This window comes from Lagenorhynchus albirostris, chromosome 1 (genome assembly GCF_949774975.1).
Source record: "Lagenorhynchus albirostris chromosome 1, mLagAlb1.1, whole genome shotgun sequence".
NCBI classification, from domain to species: Eukaryota; Metazoa; Chordata; class Mammalia; order Artiodactyla; family Delphinidae; genus Lagenorhynchus; species Lagenorhynchus albirostris.
Window position 1 is genome coordinate 147,832,574 of NC_083095.1, and position 24,038 is coordinate 147,856,611.

General features: G+C 40.3%; 1 pseudogene; it reads left to right on the forward strand.

Annotated features, from left to right (window-relative positions):
- Positions 1-13,356: 13,356 nt before the first annotated feature.
- LOC132528656 (growth factor receptor-bound protein 10-like) lies at positions 13,357-15,026 on the forward strand (annotated as a pseudogene).
- The last annotated feature ends 9,012 nt before the right edge of the window (positions 15,027-24,038 follow it).

Below are 24,038 nucleotides of genomic sequence, written 5' to 3' on the forward strand. Positions count from 1 at the left end.
CAATCCTCCCTCAAGAAACAAGAAGCATCTCAAATAAACAACCTAACCTTACACCTAAAGCAATTAGAGAGAGAAGAACAAAAATAAACCCAAAGCTAACAGAACGAAAGAAATCATAAAGATCAGATCAGAAATATATGAAAAAGAAATGAAGGAAACGATAGCAAAGATCAATAAAACTAAAAGAAGTTTTTTTGAGAAGGTAAACAAAAATGATAAACCATTAGCCAGACTCATCAAGAAAAAAAAAGGGAGAAGACTCAAATCAATAGAATTAGAAATGAAAAAGTAGAAGTAACAACTGACACTGCAGAAATATAAAGGATCATGAGAGATTACTACAAGCAACTATATTGCCAATAAAGTGGAAAACCTAGAAGAACAAATTCTTAGAAAAGCACAACCTTCTGAGAGTGACTAGGAGAAATAGAAAATATAAACAGACCAATTACAAGCACTGAAATTGAGACTGTGATTAAAATCCTTCCAACAAAAAAAAAGCCCAGGACCAGATGGCTTCACAGTAGAATTCTATCAAATATTTAGAGAAGAGCTAATAACACCTATCCTTCTCAAACTCTTCCAGAATATAGCAGAGGGAGGAACACTCCCAAACTCATTCTATGAGGCCACCATCACCCTGATACCAAAACCGACAAAGATGTCATGAAAAAGGAAAACTACAGGCTAATATCACTGATGAACATAGATGCAAAAATCCTCAGCAAAATACTAGCAAACAGAATCCAACAGCACATTAAAAGGATCATACACCATGATCAAGTGGGGTTTACCCCAGGAATGCAAGGATTCTTCAATATATGCAAATCAATCAATGTGATAAACCATATTAAGAAATTGAAGGAGAAAAACTATATGATCATCTCAATAGATGCAGAGAAAGCTTTCAATCAAATTCGATACCCATTTATGATAAAAACCTTCCAGAAAGCAGGCATGGAGGAAACTTACCTCAACATAATAAAGGCCGTATATGACAAACCCACAGCCAACATTGTTCTTAATGGTGAAAAACTGAAACCATTTCCACAAAGATCAGGAACAAGACAAAGTTGCCCACTCTCACCATTGTTATTCAGCATATTCTGGAAGTTTTAGTCAGAGCAATCAGAGAACAAAAAGAAATAAAAGGAATCCAAATCGGAAAAGAAGAGGTAAAACTGTCACTGTTTGCAGATGACGTGATACTATACATAGAGAAACTTAAAGATGCTACCAGAAAACTGCTAGAGCTAATCAATGAATTTGGTAAAGTAGCAGGATAGAAAATTAATGGACAGAACTGTTTTGCATTCCTATACACTAATGATGAAAAATCTGAAAGATAATTTAAGGAAAAACTCCCATTCCCCATTGCAACAAAAAGAATAAAATACCTAGGAATAAACTTACCTAAGGAGACAAAAGACCTGTATGCAGAAAATTATCAGACACTGATGAAAGAAATTAAGATGATACAAACAGATAAAGAGATAAACCATATTCTTGGACTGGAAGAATCAACATTGTGAAAATCACTATACTGCCCAAAGCAATCTACAGATTCAATGCAATCCCCATCAAACTACCAATGGCATTTTTCACAGAAATAGAACAAAAAGTTTCACAATTTGTATGGAAACACAGAAGACCCTGAATAGCCAAAGCAGTCTTGAGGGAAAAAAATGGAGCTGGAGGAATCAGACTCCCTGACTTCAGACTATACTACAAAGTAGAGTCATCAAGACAGTATGGTCCTGGCACAAAACCAGAAATATAGATCAATGGAACAGGATAGAAAGCCCAGAGATAAACCCACGCACATATGGTCACCTTATCTTTGATAAAGGATGCAAGAATATACAATGGAGAAAAGATAGCCTCTTCAGTAAGTGGTGGTGGGAAAACTGGACAGCTACATGTAAAAGAATGAAATTAGGGCTTCCCTGGTGGCGTAGTGGTTGAGAGTCTGCCTGCTGATGCAGGGGACACGGGTTCGTGCTCCGGTCCGGGAGGATCCCGCATGCCGCGGAGAGGCTGGGCCTGTGAGCCATGGCCACTGAGCCTGCGCATCCAGAGCCTGTGCTCCGCAACGGGAGAGGCCACAACAGTGAGAGGCCCGCGTATCACAAAAAAAAGAAAAAAGAATGAAATTAGAACACTTCCTAACACTATACACAAAAATAAACTCAAAATGGATTAAAGACCTAAATGTAAGGCCAGACACTATTAAACTGTTAGCGGAAAACATAGGTATTACACTGTATGACATAAATCACAGCAAGATCCTTTTTGACCCACCTCCTACAGGAATGGAAATAAAAATAAACAAAAGGGACCTAATGAAACTTAAAAGCTTTTGCACAGCAAAGGAAACCATAAACAAGACAAAAAGCCAACCCTCAGAATGGCAGAAAATATTTGCAAACAAAGTAAATGACTAAGGATTAATCTCCAAAATATACAAGCAGCTCATGCAGCTCAATATCAAAAAAACAAACAACCCAATCCAAAAATGGGCAGAAGACCTAAATAGACATTTCTCCACAGAAGATATACAGATTGCCAACAAACACATGAAAGGATGCTCAACATCACTAATCATTAGAGAAATGCAAATCAAAAGTATAATGAGGTATCACCTCACACCAGTCAGAATGGCCATCACCAAAAAGTCTACAAACAATAAATGCTGGAGAGGGTGCGGAGAAAAGGGAACCCTCTTGCATTGTTGGTTGGAATGTAAATTGATACAGCCACTATGGAGAACAGTATGGAGGTTCCTTAAAAAACTAAAAATAGAACTACCATACGACCCAGCAATCCCACTTCTGGGCATATACCCTGAGAAAATCATCATTCAAATAGAGTCATGTACCAAAATGTTCATTGCAGCTCTATTTACAATAGCCAGGACATGGAAGCAACCTAAGTGTCCATCGACAGATGGATGGATAAAGAAGATGTGGCACATATATACAATGGAATATTACTCAGCCATAAAAAGAAATGAAATTGAGCTATTTGTAGTGAGGTGGTTGGACCTAGAGTCTGTCATACAGAGTGAAGTAAGTCAGAAAGAGAAAAACAAATACCGTATGCTAACACATATATATGGAATTTAAAAGAAAAAGGGTTCTGAAGAACCTAGGGGCAGGACAGTAATAAAGCCGCAGACATAGAGAATGGAATTGAGGACATGGGGAGGGGGAAGGGTAAGGTGGGACAAAGTGAGAGAGTGGCATGGATATATGTACACGACCAAATGTAAAATAGATAGCTCGTGGGAAGTAGCTGCATAGCACAGGGAGATTAGCTCGGTGCTTTGTGTCCAGCTAGAGGGGTTGGATAGGGAGGTTGGGAAGGTGATGTAAGAGGGAGGAGTTATGGGGATATATGTATACATATAGCTGATTCACTTTATTATAAAGCAGAAACTAACACACGATTGTAAAGCAATTATATTCCAATAAAGATGTTAAAGAAAAAAAAAAACTTCACCCTGTGCAGGCACACTTTATTTTGTGCTTCACTTTATTGTGCTTTGCAGATAGTGCATTTTTTTGCAAATTAAAGTTTTGTAGCCACCGTGGGTCAAGCAAGTCTATTGGTGCCATTTTTGGGACAGCTTGTGCTCACTTCCTGTCCCTGTCTCACATTTTGGTAATTCTCACAATATTTCAAACTGTTTCAGTATTTTTTTTATATGTTATGATGATCTGTGATCAGTGAACTTTGATGTTACTGTTGCAAAAAGATCACAACTAGCTGAAGTCTCAGTTGATAGTTAGCATTTTTTAGCAATAAAATTAAGGTATATATGCTTTTTTTAGACATAATGCTATCGCATGCTGAATAGGCTACTTTTACATGTACTGGGAAACAAAAAAATTATGACTCATTTTATTGCAATATTCGTTTTATTGCAATGATTTGGAATGGAACCCGCAGTATCTCTGAGGCGTGCCTGTAAAGCCACTTTATGCTAGTCAATCTATAGTGAAGTATGTATGGTACCTAGTTCAGATGTGGGTTCGGTCATCCCTAATGAATCCTTTAGCTATCTTTGCACACAGCTCCTCTTCAAGATCTCCTCCAGGTTATGTGTAGATCCGGAGTTGGCATATTTTTACTGTAAAGGGCAAAACAGTAAATATGTTCAGCTTTGCAGGCCATGCAGTCTCTCTCACAACCACTCAACTCTTCCAGTGCAATGTGAAATCAACCACAGACAATATGTAAATGAATGGCTATGGCTGTGTTCCAATAAAACTTTATCTACAAAAGATAAGCAGCAGGTTGTTGGTATATGACGGGTATTTGTACTAGGTAAGGTGACCAACTCATCCCATTTTGCTCAGGACTGTTTCAGGTTTAGCAATGAAATTCCTATGTTCCATGAAACCCCTCATTCTGAGACAAAGCAGGAAGGTTGGTTAACATGGACTATTAGGTGGGTTCTATTTGTAATTTATAATTAAGTCGAGACGTAGAATACAGCAAATGTGATAAGAATCACTCTTTTTTCCCTAAAAAATGTTTTGGCTAAGCTTATATCTGTCAGCATAAATTTATAAATTACAAGTGCATTCTGTAAACCCCACATATTATGTATATACGAGGACAGGCAACAGATCACAATTTTCCTTTCTTCCGCTTCTGTACAGGGATTTCCCACTTCCTCTCATAGTTAGTCCCATCTTCAGACAAAGCTACAGTCTGAGTGTTGGCAAGGTGTCTGGACATCTCAGGAGATAAAAGTGAAGTTATAATAGAATTGTCATTCTTGAACTAATTATAATATTATTGTTCCATGTTAGAGCAAGCCCCAGAGAGTCTGCTGAACTTTGGGGGATAAACAAGAGAGCATCTTCAGCGATTGAGGGAATACAAAGAAAAAGCAACCCCAGAGCACTAATGGACTGTCTCCAGCTATGCTAGTGGGTGTGCCTATTTCTTCTTTAATAGAGATGTCCAGGAGTTTTAGTTGTACTTAGTGAGAGGAACAGGGAAAAATACATCTAGTCTATCTTCCCCAAAGTGGAAATACCCCTTTCCATGGTTTTTATAATTGAAAAATAACTCCTGGTCTAGAGAATAGAAGCCTAATTTGAATCAAAATGTCATGACTCACTGCCTAATTCCCAGACTGGGTTTCCCTTGAGGACAGGTTTTGGAAAAAAAAAGTAAGAAGTACACATATTGGATCTTTTAGGCAACTTTCCTGAAGATATTTATCAGGGTTATTTTTCCCTTAGGAAAGTGAGATACTCAGACTTTTTGAGGATCACTGGACACTAGCTATATGTTACACCAGTTCTTGGGAACTCCGTAGACCATGGTTTTCCACTGGTCAGAATATCATCTTACAGGGGTCAATGGAGGTTTGATCCACAAATGCCTCTCATAGTTCTAGTCGGTCACAAACCCTTTTTGTCATCAATTATCTGGTTCAGAGCATAGAGTTGCTACATATATCCTCTATCCTGGATAAACATGCTTTCTATATTTAATATAAGGTCTATTAAGGTAGGAAGAGCCAAGTTGAGGCCCCTGAAGCTCTCTAGCTACAAAAATAATAATGCAAATGTATTACAATTTCTGTGGAGAAATTCCTACTATAAAAATTCTTGAAAGATACAGGGATAGTGATTTCTGTTTTATTTTTACTTAACTCTCAAATTTGGCCAGAGTCAGTTGGTCTTGGACTGGTCTTAGAGAATGAAAATTAACCTAAGCTTAGCAGGTGGTGACATCAATCGCATCTACTATTTGGAAGTACTCTTTTTCCAAGAGCAAATCAATAAAAGTCCTCCTATTGAGCCACTGGAATACAGTTTATTTTACCTAGCTAGATACCTTGCATTGTGTCATCACCATCTTAGCTCAGAATTATTTCAACTGTTTGGCACTTGACACAATTTAGTATACAGAGACATGACTATCTTACCTTCTCATAAGATATCACATAGGTCAAATATATTGGTGACATGAGCTCCTAGAATCCGAAGAGAAGCAGGTTCTTTGGCCTTAATAAAACTCATGTATATCATGGAGTAGGAAATCAATTCTGTGAAAATATAACAGCCTTCTATTTCATGGTCAGAGATAGGTTGGAATTTTTTTTTCCAAAGTAAAGGACACATTATTTCACCTTGAACTGTGTACTATTAAGAACATATACTTAATTTGGATGGATATTTAAAGCTAATAATTGAATAATCAGAAAGATTTCTGTAGTTGATTAAAACCCCATGTCCAGGACCTGTGAATGTGACCTTATTTGGAAAAAGGGTCTTTGTAGATGTAATTAAGTCAAGGATCTTGAGATGAGATCATCCTGGATTTAGGGCATACCCTAAATCTAAGGACAGTGTCCTTATGAGAAAAGGGAAAGATATAAGCAGACACAGAGGGGAAAGCAGCATGAAGACAGAAGCAGATATTGGAGTGATATATCTACAAACCAAGGAATGCCCAGGATTGCTGCGACCACCAGAAGCTAGAGAAAAGCATGGAGTGGATTCTCCCTCAGAGCCTCCAGGAGGAACCAACCCTGCTGACACTTTGATTTTTGACTCTGGCCTCCAGAAATGGGAGGGAATAAATTCCTATTGTCAAGCAACCAAGGCTATGGTAACTTGTTACAACAGCTGTAGGAAACTAATACAATGTCCCAATCTGAATTGGGCCCAGAACAAAAGAAGTTTCCCTAGACAGTCCAGATTGCAGTTTAAGCAGATCCAGTGGATGGTACTTAAAATTTTTGAAGTAGATCAAGGTATTATATGAGACTATGACAATCTCCAGTAGGGGAATCTCAGACCACTGGGGTTTTGTAGAGTTATTCTTCAGCAAGAAGTTATTCTCCTTTACAGAAAGAGCTTTTGTTTTGCTATTGAGCCTTAATAAAAATTTATCTGGTTATACAAAACCAGCTGACCATAGGCCCTGAGTTACTCATTAGGATCTGTGTGTTTATTCCACTTAGCAAAACAGCGTCATGTAGAATTACACAAAGGTTAGGTCTCAGCAGGCCCTGAAGGCACAGTTGAGTTGTATCAGGATATAACTCACATCTCTCATATACCTACTTCTGCCATACCATATTAAGCAAAATTCTCAATTGGTCAATGTTTAGGCCAAAAGAGTAAGTGACTTCTTCAATTTGCAGAAGCTACTAAACACTCCCATCCAAAGCTGTGTCATAGAGATGAAAACAAATCCTGATTCAGCACAGCCTAAAGTGACAGGAGAAAGCACACATTCTCCTGAGACACAGAAAAAGGAGCCCATGATTTTGTTTTTGCTTGTAAACTGGATTACAGTGAGGGTGCCAGCACAATGCTGAAAAAAATTCAACCAACAGCACAGAAAAATATAGAACATCAGAGAGTATAAGTGAAGAATGTCATGAGAGAAAAAGATCAAAGGGAGGAAGGAAAGGATAAAGAAGGCTTGAGAAGAATGTGAGAGGTCCCAATGGGAGAAAAAATAAAAATGACATTCTATGTACCTCAACATAATACAGGCCATATATGACAAGCCCACAGCTAACATCATACTCAGCGATGAAAAACTGAAATCTTTTCCTCTAAGATAGGAACAAGACAAGGATGCCCCCTTTCACCACCTTTATTTGACATAGTATTGAACACAGTATTAGAAGTCCTAGCCAGAGCAATTAGGCAAGAAAAAGAAATAAGAGGCCTCCAAATCAGAAAGGCAGAAGTAAAACTGTCATTATTTGCAGATGACATCACAAATAGAAAACTCTAAAGACTCTACCAAAAGACTATTAGAACTAATAAACAAATTCAGTAAATGTGGAGGATACAAAATCAATGTGCAAAAATCTGTTGCATTTCTATACACTAACAGCCAACTATCAGAAAGAGAAATTAAGAAAATGATCCCATTTATAATTGCAGCTCAGTTAACTCATTCCAGGTGGCTTTCTTGGGGGAATGCCTGATAATTTGTCTGAAGGAATTCCTGGAGTAGAAGGGGGCATGGTAGAAATGATAGGAGTGTCTAGGCTTAATAAAAATCTTAGTGATGCTGAAGTTCTTAAAGCTATGCCAGCTCCAGAAGTTATGAAGACCTTCCAGGATATGGCCCAGAACCTTACAGAGAAATTGAAATAACAAAATAATCCAATGATTACCATAATGTATAATATTGGTATTCCCACCAGATCTCCTTGGTTCCTTTAATTCTACGGTTTGGAGCCAGGGCTTTAAGGAGATTTTGCTCTCAATAACCAGCACCTGTAGCTCTTTTTTCAACAGACTGTCCTTGGTAGGTTCTGGGAATTTCCTTGCCTCTAAGCCAATGACTGATGAATTTGGGAGTTGGAAAGCTCTATGACCCTTGCCTTGGGTCAAGCCAGTGCTGAGGTACAATTTGCACCCCAGAGATCTCCTTTAGGATAAACTGAACTGATTCTCTGTAACACTTTGCCTGAAACCATGTCCTTATTTGGCTTCCTCCCCTTCCTTTTCCTGCTTTCATCACTTTTCCACAAGTTTTCCCTTGGGATTACTTCATAAATCTCCTGTACTATGCTGACTTAGAGTCATATTTTGGGGTGGTTGACCTAAGACACTTATCAATATGTTCGGTAAATGGCCAGTTAAATTTGGAAGTCAAGCCTAATGCCCTTAATCAAATAAAGCTATTGCTGAAAGAAAAACAACCCAGATCACTTAAATTAAGTTCAGAATAATACAAACAGCAAATATTTGGCCTTCTAATCAAGTAAGTTGGGAGACTTTGAAGACGATCCTTACAGCCTGCCTCAAAGCTGCAGGAACATTTTAAAACTGATTTGCCATTGGGCTTTTCAAGTATGCTTTCTTACTAAGAATTATAAAATTTATACAATTATGATATGTGAAAAATATTTAAAACACCAATGAATGCAGATGGTAATTCACAAATTTTTTTCTTTACTAATGATTTTGTTGGTTTCTTTAAATTGGTTGCTGTATGAGTTTTCTAGGGCTATCATAACAAAGTACCACCGAGTGGGTGGATTAAACAATAGAAATTTATTTTTTCATAGTTCTGGAGGCTGGAAGTCCAAGGCCAAGCTATCAACAGGTTTGACTTTTTCTAAGGCTCCTCTCCTTGGCTTGCAGGTGGCTGTCTTCTCACTGTGCTGGCAAGTCCTTGGTGTTTCTTTGTGTGTTCAAATTTCCTCTTCTTATAAGGACATCAGTCATATTGTGTTAGGCCCACCCTAACTGCTTCATTTTAGCTTACTCACTCTTTAAAAGGCCTTATCTCCAAATACATTCACACTCTGAGGTATTGGGGTTTAGGACTTCAACGTAAGAATGAGGGGCACAATTTAGTCCATAACCATTGCCTATGGCATAAGAATTCAAGTGTGAAATATTTCTTGTTCTACTTTGAATAGAAAATGGTTTAATCAGAGAGAGGCATCTATTATTCATTATTTACATAGGTAAAGCCAAAGTTTGGCTTAAGGCTATGGAGTTATTTTGATTTGTTATTAAACATTATTTTGTTAAAAATATTTATTTTGATAATAAACAGTAGGGGCCACTTGTGTAGGATTTGAGTGGGGATTTAAATTACCTAGTGGGAATACAGCCATCTTTTTATTATTTTATATTACATAAGCCTCCATGAAGAAATCAGGAATAGGCTGGCTGATAATTAAAATCTTACAATGTGGTGAAGGGCATCACTTTATAGTTATACAGTAGGGTTGATTTACTATCAAGTAATATCATCTCTGTTTCTATCCAAAATATAACTGAAGCATTTTTTTAAAAAGAACAAGAAAGTTAGTGAGAGACAGTTGAAAGACTGTTGTAACTCTACACATGCAGGACCACCAGGTGCTAAAATACTCATGTATGACATTTCGAGTCGCCCCAATGATTAAGCACCCCGCAGTTACCTAAGTGTGGCAGAAAGCAAAGAAGACGTGGAGTAGTGGGCTGTGATGTGGTAAGCCATCAATATTACCTACAGTCCAGACCTGTTGCAAAGAAAATGACTAGAGCCATTACCCAGAATTTCCTTCCTCATTGTTCCACATAAATGTTTTAACTAACTTCCTTATTTTTCTGTTTCCACCAACATAGCATATGCATTTGTAATGTCAACTGAAAAAAAACCACACAACCTAACAGTTGAGAATTATGTTCTATTTGGTGGACAAAAGTGAGGACTTAAGTCTGTGTCAGTCTGAAGAGGTAAGAGAGGAGCCAGGATATATAGGGCTTTTTGCAACAAAAACCAAGTAGTCAGAACATCAAAAGATTACTGTTAATTAAAGAAAACCAGACATCTCAAGTCAATGAATTTAGCACTTTTCTGTGCATGGGAAGATACAATAGTCTGGGCTCATTGAAATCATTCCTTTGATATGTACCTCAGCTATATGGGGCCAGTATCCTGTGTTTTTCCCATCCTGAGTCTCTTCAGGGTGCACCATTAAGGAGTGGCTGCAGTGGCTGATGGCTTGATGGCAGGCATCCTGTTTCTATCCTGAGTTCCTTCAGGGTGCACCGTCAGGCCACTGTAATGTGATGGCTTGAGGACTGCAACATCTTTTGTTTACTGATGTGGCAGGCAACATTTTTTCACTCACAGTAATTATTTTGTGGTTTTTCAATGTATCAGAATAAAATTGCTACAAAACCAAAAAACAAAAACAGGAATAGATGTTAGCCACGGGTCTTGGGAGCTTGATTAAAAAGGCGAGATTTTACTGCCATGGTCTGGGGAGTAGAATATTTTTCGTTGTAAAAGGGTGAGTTGTTTTTAAGTTAGGCAGAAGCCCTTTGCCTTTGTGCATTTTGTTTTGCTTTTGTTTTTGAAGTGCAGGTCTGGGAAATGGTAATGGTGGATACGTTTCTCTTGTTTTGGCTACTCATGATTGTAAGAACCTTACATTTTGAGGGAATTTCACACTGGGTGTCCTGGTAGGAAACCAAGTATGTCTCAGCTCTGCCTGCCAAAGCAGAAGGGTCAAGTACATTTGAAAGTCATGGCAGTGAGGGAGTGGGCAGGTGATCGAGCTTTAGCCAATAAGATACATGCCACCAGGCTTCTGAATCTTGGCAGCACAGTTGCGGGTTTCAGAGTTTTGAGTTGACAGCACCTGTGGAAGGATAACACTTGTACTGTCAGTTTGCGTGTCCAAGTGGCAGCCGTGCCAGTAGCAGTGGTCTAACCTAACTTCATCCTATGGTTTGAACTTGCATGTATTTTTTTTTTTTTTTTTTTTTTGCGGTATGCGGGCCTCTCACTGTTGTGGCCTCTCCCGCTGTGGAGCACAGGCTCCGGACGCACAGGCTCAGCGGCCGTGGCTCACGGGCCTAGCCGCTCCGCGGCATGTGGGATCTTCCCGGACCGGGGCACGAACCCGTGTCCCCTGCATCGGCAGGCGGACTCTCAACCACTGCGCCACCAGGGAAGCCCCCTGCATGCATTTTTTGAACTCAGTCTTCCTTGGTTTAGCCCTTTTCTGAGCCTGGCTATCTGGTCTTCCTATGAATTTTGATAGTTGCTCCAAATCCTTCCAAATACATTGCTGTTGGCATGAGTTAGCTAAATTCTTCTGCTATGGTTTCTAGCAATATATTTGACTAATAAACTCTCTTTTAACATTCATTCTCTCATCTTTCTCTCCTATTATACCAAGTAGGAATAATTGGCTAATTCTCCCATCCGGGCCTGGAAATCTTTCTTTTCTACCTTTTTTGGAATTTTCTCACTTTGAGTGTCCTCCCTCCCATACACGTTAGCAAGTGTTGACGCTAACCGACCCCTCCTGTTGGCACTTTCCTCTGCCCTTTGGTATAGGGCAGTCTTTTGGCCCACCCTCTGTGTCTTTGGCCTCATTCCTCTGTCTTCATCACTTCCTCATCCTTCCTGTTTACACCCAGCTCAGGGCTTCTTCTTCCTTATTCACAAACTCCCTTGTTTATTAAATTGTATATCATCTAAAGCACCTGTTCCAAATGTGATGTCTTTGGCTAACTGCAGCCCTGCTCCAAGGCTCAGCCCAAGACTGGCTGTTCCTCTGTCTCAAAACTCCATCCGAAACCATTCTGTCTCATCAAGATGTCTCTTTATCTCTGGACCCAACCTCTCTCGTGTATTTCAACATAGTTACCATCCTTTCTACAAATATTGACTGTATCATTGTTACCCTAATCCATTTGTACTGAAGTCTCAGAAGCACCTTTGGTACATTCCTAATGCCCACCAAGCTTCACCTTCAACATTTCTCATCTCTATTCCTTCCTTTTCATCTCTCTATCACTTCCTTCTTTCAGACCGTCTTCATTTGACATTAGGATAATTTCTAAAACAATTATCTTTCTTTTAGTGACCTTTGCTCTAGTTTTTCTCGCACACAGACAATAAAGATTAACGATCAAAAATACAATGAACACAATATGAATATTTAATAATCAGGTACTCATTTACCTTAAGATAAACATTATCCTTTTTCAAATTATAATCATGTTATTCCAGCATGAATTACTTTGTGAGAAGCTGATCACTAAGCACCAAGTGTGAATTGATTCTCTCTCTGATACTATTGGGCATAGCAGAGGGATTTTTTGGAAGTCAAAATTTTGTTCTATAGAGAACTTTGTCTTATTCAGAGTCAATGGCTAAGACATGCCCCCATAGCTATGCAGCTGGCGTTTAGAATTGGAAAGGACCTTAAAGATTATTTAGGTCAATTGCCTCAATAAGTAAGAAAACTGAAACAAAAAAGGTAAAGTCATTTGTCAAAAGCAGAGCTACGGGAGGAGGCAGGGAGGGACGCGAGCGGCGCGCAGCGGCGGGCTGGGCGCTCGGAGGCCGTGGAGCCCCGCGCGGAGCCCAAAGTTTGCGCGCGGCCCCGGGCGGCAGCGCGCTGGGGCCGGGACAGCCCTGCGCGCCGCCCTCGCCCCGCTGGACCCGCGCCGCCCCGGCCTCGCCGAGGGTCGCGGGCGGCCAGGCGGAGGCGGCCGGGAGCGGCGCTGCGGCAGCTTTGGAGTTGGGCACCATGCTGAGCCCGAGGAGGGGGCTGCGGGGGGCGACGGCCCCGTGACCGTGGCCGGCCGCCGCTTCTCACCTGGGTCCTCTCGGTCCAGCCAGGCGGCCACCAGACACCCAGAGCCCCGGAAAAACCCCGACAGGTGCCGCGGCCCAGTCCACGCGATTTGAAGACGGCAGGAAGGAACCGATGGCTTTAGCGGTCGGCCCAGATTCCTTTCTGCACCATCCATACTACCAGGACCAGGTGGAGCAGACATCTCCTCGCCGTCCTGGAAATCTGGCAGGACCCGGCTTCCCAGCGCCGCCTGAACGGCTGGCGAATCACCAAGCCGCCTGCAGCAGGAGGACCAGCAGTTGAGGACGTCGTCTCCGCCGGCCGTCCCCGACCCCTTCCCCGAGCTCTGCGGCCCCGGGAGCCCCCACTGCGCTCACGCCGGGCTCCTTACCTCCTGGCCCGGCTACTGCGAAGCAGGATGTTAGTCTTTAGTGAAGACGGGACGAGCAAAGTGGTGGAGATTCTGGCGGACACGACAGCCAGGGACCTGTGCCAGTTGCTGGTTTACAGAAGTCACTGTGTGGACGACAACAGCTGGACTCTGGTGGAGCATTACCCGCACCTGGGATTAGAAGGGTGCTTGGAAGACCATGAGCTTGTGGTCCAGGTAGAGAGCAGCATGGCAAGTGAAAGTAATTTTTTATTCAGGAAGAATTATGCAAAATACGAGTTTTTAAAAAATCCCACGAATTTCTTCCCAGAACAGATGGTTACCTGGTGCCAGCAGTCAAACGGCAGTCAGACCCAGCTTTTGCAGAATTTTTTAAACTCCAGTAGTTGTCCTGAGATTCAAGGGATTTTGCACGTGAAGGAGCTGGGAAGGAAGTCATGGAAGAAGCTGTACGTGTGTTTGCCGCGGTCCAGCCTCTATTGCTCCACAAAGGGAGCTTCAAAGGAGCCCAGACACTTGCAGCTGCTGGCCGACCTGGAGGACAGCCGCATCTTCTCCCTGATGGCCGGAAGGAAGCAGTACGGTGCCCCCACGGACTACGGCTTCTGCATAAAGCCAAACAGAGTCAGGAACGAAGCCAAGGAGCTGCAGTTGCTCTGTGCCGAGGACGAGCAGAGCCGGACGTGCTGGATGACGGCCTTCAGGCTCCTCAAGTATGTAATGCTCCTTTACCAGAACTACAGAATACCTCATCAGAGGAAGGCCGTGCTGTCCCCCTTCTCAACTCCAGTGCGCAGTGTCTCTGAGAACTCCCTTGTGGTCGTGGATTATTCTGGGCAAACAGGGAAGAGTGATCGAGAATCCGGCTGAGGTTCAGAGTGCAGCCCTGGAAAAAGGCCACGCCTGGAGGAAGCGAAGCAAGTGGATGAATATCCTCGAGAGCCAAAGCCCCCTCCACCCTTCCAGCCTAAGTACAGTGATTCACAGGACGCAGCACTGGTTTCACGGCAGGATCTCCAGGGAGGAGTCACACCGGATCATTAAGCAGCAGGGGCTCGCGGATGGGCTTTTTCTCCTCCGTGACAGCCAGAGTAATCCAAAGGCATTTGTCGGGCTTCCCTGGTGGCGCAGTGGTTGAGAGTCCGCTTGCCGACACAGGGGACACAAGTTCGTGTCCCCGTCCAGGAAGATCCCACATGCTGCAGAGTGGCTGGGCCCGTGAGCCATGGCCGCTGAGCCTGCGCGTCCGGAGCCTGTGGTCTGCAACGGGAGAGGCCACAGCAGTGAGAGGCCTGCGTACCGCAAAAACAAACAAACAAACAAAAAAACACAAAGGCATTTGTCCTCACATTGTGTCATCATCAGAAAATTAAAAATGTCCAGATCTTACCTTGCGAGGATGACGGGCAGACCTTCTTCAGGCTTGACGACGGGAACACCAAATTCTCTGACCTGATCCAGCTTGTTGACTTTTACCAGCTGAACAAAGGGGTCCTGCCTTGCAGACTGAAGCACCACTGCATCGGCGTAGCCTTATGACTTCAGGTCTACCCTGGCTGCAGGCTGGAGGACGCTGACACTGGAGTGAAGAGGTCTGTGCATCATTCAGAACACACGTCTGTCTGCACCTTGGGGCTCGAAGCAAGATGGGTGTGCTCGGTGCTGACCGACCACGACCACGATCGACTGGTTTGTTGGACTTGACGATGATTTGCTGCTGCAGGTCCAGCAGGGCCGCGCCCCTCTCGCTGGCCTCATCGGGGAGGTTGGAAGACAGCAGACTCGAGAATAAACTGGAATGATGTTCTTGGCTGGGCCATGGAGGAACACAAGCTGGGGAGAAGTGATTGGAAATGAACTTTCACCCTGGAATAATCTTGACAATTAAAACTGATATGTTAGAAAAAAAAAAAAAAAGCAGAGCTAAAATTTAACTCCCCGCCAGTTGCCTCCCATTCCTTTGTTTATTTTTATTGTTTAAATTGTGTTTTAAAAACACATAACATAAAACTACTTTTTTGTCTCTTTCTCTTTTTTCTGTTTTTTGATTCTATTTGTTTATTTTTAATTGAATGAAAGATTCTTTAGATTCTATAGTGCTTTACAATTTTCAAAAGTCTCACACACATGATTTCATATAGTCCCATAATAATCCTTCTTTTTTCCCCCTACCCCTATATTGCCCCTTCCCCCTTCCCTCTCCCCACTGGTAACCATTAGTTTGTTCTCTATGTCTGTGAGTCTGCTTTTTTTTTGTTTTATTCACTAGTTGGTTGTATTTTTTAGATTCCACATATAAGTGATATCATACAGTATTTGTCTTTCTCTACCTGACTTATTATACCTAGTATAATGCCCTCCAAGTCCACGCATGTTGCCAAAAATGGTAAAATTTCATTCTTTTTATGGCTGAGTAGTATTCCATTGTATATATATATATATACATATATATGTGATATGTACATACATATATATGTGATACATATATGTGATATATATATGTATATATATCACATCATCTTTATCCATTCATCCGTTGATGGACACTTAGGTTGCTTTCTTACCCTGGCAATTATAAATAATGCTGCTGTAAACATTGTGGTGTATGTATCTTTCCGAATTAGTGGTTTTGTTTCTTTCAGATATATACCCAGGAGTGGAATTCCTGGGTCATATGGTATTCTATTTTTAGTTTTTTGAGAAAACTCCATACTGTTTTCCGCAGTGACTGTACCAATTTACATTCTCACCAACAGTGTACGAGGATTCTCTTTTCTCCACATCCTACCAACATTTGTTATTTGTGTTTTATTTTAAGATAGCCATTCTGACTGGTGTGAGGTAATATCTCATTGTGGTTTTGATTTGCATTTCCCTGATGAGTAGCGATATTGAACATCTTTTCACATGCCTGTTGTCCATCTGCATTTCCTTTTTTGGAAAAACGTCCATTCAATTCTTCTGCCCATTTTTTATCGGGTTGTTTGGGTTTTTTTTGATGTTGAGTTGTATGAGCCATTTATATATGTTGGATATTAACCCCTTAACCATCAAATCATTTGCAAAGATTTTCTCCCATTCAGTAAGTTGTTTCCTTTGCTGTGCAAAAGCTTTTAAGTTTAATTTGGTCCCATTTGTTTAGTTTTGCTTTTATTTCCTTTATTTGGATCCAGAGAGATATTGCTGTGATTTATGACAAAGAGTGTTCTGCCTATGTTTACCTCTAGTTTTATAGTACCTAGTCTTACATTTAGGTATTTAATCCATTTTTAGCTTATTTTTGCATATGGTGTTAAAGAATGTTCTAGTTTCATTCTTTTACATGTAATTGTCCAGTTTTCCTGGCACCACTTACTGAGAAGACTGTCTTTTCCCCATTGTATGTTCTTGCTTCCTTTGTCGTAGATTAATTGAGCATAAATATGTGGGTTTATTTCTGGGCTCTCTATTCTGTTCCATTGATCTATGTGTCTGTTTTTTTTTGCCAATACCATATTGTTTTGATTACTGTAGCTTTGTAGTATACACTGAAGTCAGGGAGCGAGTGATTCTTCCAGCTTTGTTCTTCTTTCTCAAGGTTGTTTTGGCTATTTGGGGTCTTTTGGGTTTCTATACAAATTTTAAAATTATTTGTTCTAGTCCTTTGAAAAGTGTCATTGGTATTTTGATAAGGATTCCATTAATCTGTAGATTGCCTTGGGTAGTATAGTCATTTTGACAAATGATTCTTCCAATCCAAGAACACGGTATATCTTTCCATGTTTGTGTAGTCTTCAATTTCTTTCATCAGTGTCTTATAGTTTTCCAAGTACAGGTCTTTTGCCTCCTTAGGTAGATTTATTCCTAGGCATTTTATTCTTTTTGATGCAGTGGTAAATGGGATTGTTTCCTTAATTTCTCTTTCTGCTAGTGTTGTTAATGTATAGAAATGCAACAGATTTCTGTGTATTAATTTTGTATCCTGCAACTTTACTGAATTCATTGATGAGCTCTAGTAGTTTTCTGGTGGCATCTTTAGGATTCTCTATGTATAGTATCATGTCATCTGCAAACAGTGACTGTTTTACTTCTTCCTTTCCAGTTTGGGTTTATTTTATTTTTCTTCTCTGATTGCTGTGGCTAGGATTTCCAAAACTGTTGAATAAAAGTGGTGAGAGTGGACATCCCTGTCTTGTTCCTGATCTTAGAGAAAATACTTCCAGCTTTTCACCATTGATTATGATGTTATCTGTGGGTTTGTCATATATGGCCTTTATTACATTGAGGTATGTTCCTTCTGTGCCCACTTTCTGGAGAGTTTTTATCATAAATGAATATTGAACTTTATCAAAACGTTTTATGCATCTATTGAGATGCTCATATAGTTTTTATTCTTCAATTTGTTGATGTGGTGTATTGAATTGGTTTTTTTGTGGATATTGAAAAATCCTTGCATCCCTGGGATAAATTCTACTTGATCATGGTGTATGATCTTTTTAATGTATTGTTGCATTCAATTTGCTAGTATTTTGTTGAGGGTTTTTGCATCTATTTTTATCAGTGATATTGGCCTGTAATTTCTTTTTTTGTGGTATCTTTGTCTGGTTTTGTTATCCAGTGATGCTTATCTCATAGAATAAGTTCAGAAATGTTCCTTCCTCTGCAATTTTTTGGACTATTTTCAGAAGGATAGGTGTTAACTCTTCTCTAAATGTTTGGTAGAATTCACCTATGAAGCCATCTGGTCCTGGACTTTTGTTTTTTGGGAGTTTTTAAAATTACTGATTCAATTTCAATACTGGTTATTGGTCTGTTCACATTTTCTGTTTCTTCCCAGTTCAGTTTTGGGAGATTATACTTTTCTAAGAATTTACCTGTTTCTTCTAGGTTGTCCATTTTATTGGCATATAGTTGTTCATAGTAGTCTCTTATCCTCCTTTGTATTTCTGTGGTATTGGTGTGGACTTCTTTTTAATTTTGATTTTATTGATTTGGGCCCTCTCCCTTTTTTTTTTTTTCTTGATGCATCTGCTAGAGTTTTATCAATTTTCTTTATCTTTTCAAGGAACCAGCTTTTAGTTTTATTGATATTTTCTATTGTTTTTCAGGTCTCTATTTCATTTATTTCTGCTCTGATCTTCATGATTTCTTTCCTTGTACTAACGTTGGGTTTTGTTTGTTCTTTCTCTAGTTTCTTTAGGTATAAGATTAGGTTGTTTAAGCTGAAAAACAGCCAGGAGAATAATACTTCCCTGGTTGTTTTAAGAATTGAAAAAGCATATAAAATATCTTCTCAAGCTATTTTACTACAAAGTGATGTTGATCACAAGACCAAATTAAGTTAGAAAAAGTCAACTAAAATGAGTTTGTCATTTGTCTGTAAGCATGGCTGTATGGAAGAAATAGAGGCCAGAATCAAATCAGAAAAAAAGGGAGGGAAGGATTCATTTACTCAGCTGTATAGATTTATTTCAAGTAAACTTCTAGGACAGTGCTTTTCAAACTTTAGTATGCATCACCTGAAGGGATTGTTAAAACACAGATATTTATCACCCTCCTCTCCACCTTTCTGATTCTATAGTTTGGTGTCGGTGCCAGGATTTTTCATTTCAAAGAAGATGAGACTAATGTTGAGACTGATGATCATAGTACCACAATTTGGGAACCGCTGCCATGACAGGGATTCTCAATGTTGATTGTACCTTGGGATCACCTGGGGAGCCTTAAAAGATACTGATGCCTGGGCCCCACCCTCAGAGCTTCCGATTTCATGATCTGAATATCAGGAGTTTTAAAAGTTTCCCAGGTGATTTTAATGTGCAAAAGTTAAAAATAACTTCCCCAGGGAATATCAGTTCTGATATATATTTTAGAAAAGAGGCATTCAATCCTTCATACAATAAATATCAATTGAATACTCACTATAACCCCAGCCCTATGCTAGGTGCTTGGGATACAGACATAAATAAGGCAGGGAGAAATACTGCCACCATGATAGCTAATGAAACGACCAGCTATCAATGAACGTACGCACAGAGAGTTGCTAAGGACTGTATGTGGAGGGCAATGAGGTTTAAGTGAGAAAAGGCTTAAGGACCAGAACTTAGTTTTGAAGAATGAGCATGTTCTATGGGCAGAGAATAGGGGTAAGAACATTTCAAGGAGATTCCTGGTTTGGGAATGGACACTGTGTTCACAGGTGTACTCAGGTAGCCAGAGCCTGGCATAAGTGGTAGGTAAGGAAGTAGGGGAAGTGGTCTAGCATCAGGTTTACCTGCTCAGACTTCATTCTATGGGCCTTGGAGAGGTATCTGAAGATTCTAGGAAGAAAGTTATACAAATAGATTTGATCACCAGCTACATCAAGAGGTTGGAAGACCTACCTGAGAAATATATTCCAGATAGAATAATCTCTATTTTGAGATTATATCTAGAATATTCTCCAGATAGACATAATCAAGACACCAGAACATCCTAGAAAAATAGAATGATCAAGGCACTGCTTCCTTCTCTTTAGCTAACTCCCAAACTTCTGATTTAACTTTTGATGGAAAAGAAGGATGCTTTTGTTTCCCTTCCAAGTCTACCTGTTTTGGACTTTGAAAATATGGGTAGAAAAAGAGTTAATGGGGAGAAAGAAGACACTAGAAAACAGGAAAAGAGAGGGAAATGGGACGGAAATGATACTGAGGTTTGAACCCGCACAAAAGTGGCTGATAAAAATTAATGCTGTGAAAACAAGTTTCCCATCTGTTCCTGGTCCTCCTTTGAAACCCGTACCCCAGGACGGCCAAAGGCCATATCCAGTGGCCTGCACTGCCACCTTCAGGCAGAAGTGCTGAAACAGTGACAGTGACTCCACCTGAATTTTATCCTTGGCTTTGGACATAACCAGAATATGCCTTGTATCCCATCTGCTTGACCTCAAGGTGGGCCACCATATTATTTCTTAGTTCTTTATATGTCCATCTAGCTTTTAAATGACTATTTTTCATGAATCTTAAAAGGTACTTCTTTCCCCTACATTTTTACATTTCTGAAATCAGAATGTGCCTTGGAATTATCAGTTTAATTGGCAGATTTATTTTCCTTTGTGATACATGAAGGTGCATCTTACAATGGATGTCATCTTATACTTGGAGAAATATGGCAATATTTAGTTTGTATATATCAGAGGTGAGGCCAGGTGGAAAAGATGTGGTTTTTTGAGTGTGAAAGATCTGCTGTCACCTTGAATCTCTAATATTTCCTCTTTCTTAAGTTCTGTATCTCTACTATTTACTAGTTATTGGATTTTTGGCAAGTTAATTATCTCTCTGAGTCTCGATTTCTTCATCCTTAATATTACATATCTTATATGGTTTTGTGAGAATTAAACGAAATAGTATATACAGTCCTTGAATGGTTTCTACCTAGTACATTAAAGTACTCAATAAATAACTATTATCATTTCCAAATTAAATTCTCAAAAACCAATAACTGCTCCTGCTACTACTGAAAAGTATCCAGACAAAAACACTGTTCATTCTCAGAATGTGCTACTGAATCCCAAATGCAATCTGTGCGGTTTAATCCTTGGAATTTATGAGAACTACTGCTGAGCAGCTTGCTTTATGTTGATAACAAAAGGCATGAGAGTGCAGATGGAGGCTATGGGGGCATTCATTTTAAATGCACCGATTTGGATGTTTAAAGTCTTAAGCTGAACTTGGCTATCTTTGCCCACTATAATTCAAAACCTCTTGCCACCAAACTGTGTTTTTCCCTGTGCCCTTAAAACGAACCCACCTGATTTCTGCTTTATTCTGATAAACCTGGAAGTGCAGAGCCCAGCCTTTTAAGTAAAACTGCTTTTCCAGCATTTAAGGCAGCTGAACATAAATGAAATAGAAATTGACAATGATAGCAGGTAATGCTATCACTGCCTGCTGGATGCTGTTTGTAGCTTTCCCTAGCAATCACAGGATAAAATAAAACCCTGCGTTGGAAGGCGGCTTCTCTAATTGCTGCCACGGGACACAAGCAGCCTGGTCTTGAAGCCTCCGTTAGCTCTGCAGGAGGGCAGCTCTGCAGAGCGCCCCGATGGGGACAGAGCTTATAAAGATGTCTTGGAACAGGCTCTCATGTTTGCCAAGTGGCTGTCCCTTGAACTGTCTAATATCTCTTCTTTCTTAAGTGATATGAAATTGTACAGTTCAGGCTCTTAGCACAAGTCCCAAGGAGAGAGAAGCAGCAATAGAAAGGGGAAGAAATCAAAGCTTTTCATGGTGGCTGTCCCACGCTTTCTCTTCCTGGTACATCATTGCATTCCCGCAGCTTGTGTTTGGAGGAGGAACTGAAGGGGGAAAGATGGGGATCGTCAAATTCTCCCCCTGCCCAGCCCTGCATCTCTATGTCGACCTGCATCTATTCCTGGCCATCGTGCAATTTTATATCCACAACTTTTTAATGTAGGTATTAAGCTCATTTTATACATTGGAGTCTCAGATAGATTAAGAATCTTGCTAGTATATAATAAAGTCATGGTTTTAATCCAGCTTGATGGGACATCAACACCTGTGTATGTGTATGTGTGTGTGTGCTTTTTTCCTTAATTGAACAGTCCTGTCTTACACTTTCCCACTCCAAACAGAAACCACACCTGCATCCATACCCACCCTCCCCTGTAGGCATTTTTGCAGATAGAATACATGTTTATACTATTAAATTAATTATGTTAACATCTGCTAATTTATTTATGCCCTGGAACAGCCTGGTGAGATAAAACCATTGGGCCCATTTATAAATGACCCCAAAGGAGTGAAGAAACTTGTTCAAGGTTAGAGAGATCATACATAGGGAAGCTCATATCCTAGCCCAGATTTTACAGTGACAAGTCCCACGTGTCACTAATAAGGCACAACATTCTAATTTTCATGCATAAAAGGAACACACAAACATACAATTTCTAGGAATACCATACTTTGGTGGCCAAAAAGGCTAATATTTTAAGGTTCCTTAAAGGTTTATAATAAGCAAGGATGAATTGGTGAATGGGGAGAGATGGTGATAATTATTTAATAAACTTTGGAATTCCTTTTCACCCAATTTGTGTTCTGATTTAGCAATTTATTTACACCTCTCTGAATGTTTTCCGTCATCTGGATTAAAAATTATGAAAATTTTAATTAAGTACTCCATGAAATTTTGATGGGGCATCTAACAGGTCCCTGAGGTCTTGTGGGACTCTCTTTTCCCACCTGCTATGATAATGAAATCATAGAAACAGCTGGAAAATGTGTTTAATATACTGCCCTGATCAAGGCTGCTGGGGTATCAGGAGGAGAAAATTTATCATGGCGCTTTTTTGGTAGATATTTATGACAGGGGCAAATCACTATGTTCTTATACTCTCTGAAATACCGATGTGGGCAGTAAAAAATGACATTACCTAATGGCCTCCTACTACCATGTTCTTCAAGGAGAGGCCAAGAGTGTCATGGGAAGAGCTGGAAGAAGGATGGGCAGTCAGAGACCTAGCATTGAATTCCAGTGTGTCCTCTAACTGGGATCATGAGGTCTGGTACTTTCTCTTCTCGTTGGTAAAGCCAGTCCAATGGTCTTGACGTTGTAGAACGGTTGTGAATATGAAATGAGATAATATTTGGGACAAGCTAGAGCATTTATTCTTCAGAACAACCCCACTTATCATCCCCATTATACAGAAGAGGATAGAAGAGGCTCGGGGGGAATAAAGTCTCTGCTAAAGGCCACATGACTCTAAGTACTGGAACAAAAATTAGAACCTGGACATGGTGGCTTAATGCCCATGCCATTTCCATGCCCCATGCTAGTTGAAATGCCCCATCCGTCCTTTGATATTCTTTGCTCTCTTGGAAAATTCTGATTCCTAGTGAGGTCTTCAGAGCAGATTGTCCATCGAGACGTGGTGGGTGACCCATGCTGGTTACCCGGCCAAATGCAGTACCCACTGCAACTGAGTACATTGGCATTTGCATTTATGTTTCAGCCTCTCCCGAGTATGGCAAGTGTAAATGACAGCCCCAACCTCAACATCTCTGGCAAAGCTTATAATATCTAGTGGTTGAACCAAAAAACTGAAGACAAGTCCTAGGGGACCCATACTGAGCTCTTCCCTGTATGTTTCCCATGACAGAACTGACGCCGGCTCTTGAAGCATCCATAGTCATCCCACTGGCACTTAACAGGCAGAAATGTGTTACAGACGATGGCAGGAGATAGCTGTTCCATTTGGTTTGAGAAACATTTATCTTTTGTTTGCATTAGATTACATAAATATTCTTAAGTATGAACTAATATTAAGGCAAAGTATGCAAATCCTTTGTGGCAGAAGGCAGTGTAATATTACGTAAATAAATATATTTACGTAATGAATTCTATTGTCTAGCATCATATCATCTATTGATCCAGTTATGCACCATATTTTATATATGGTTGTCTAGTATCATAATCTAATAGACACGTATGCACACAGAGACAGACACAGACACACACACACACACATAGGTGCCGATGAGGCTTGTTATCTGTTTGATTTATAACAGAACTAGA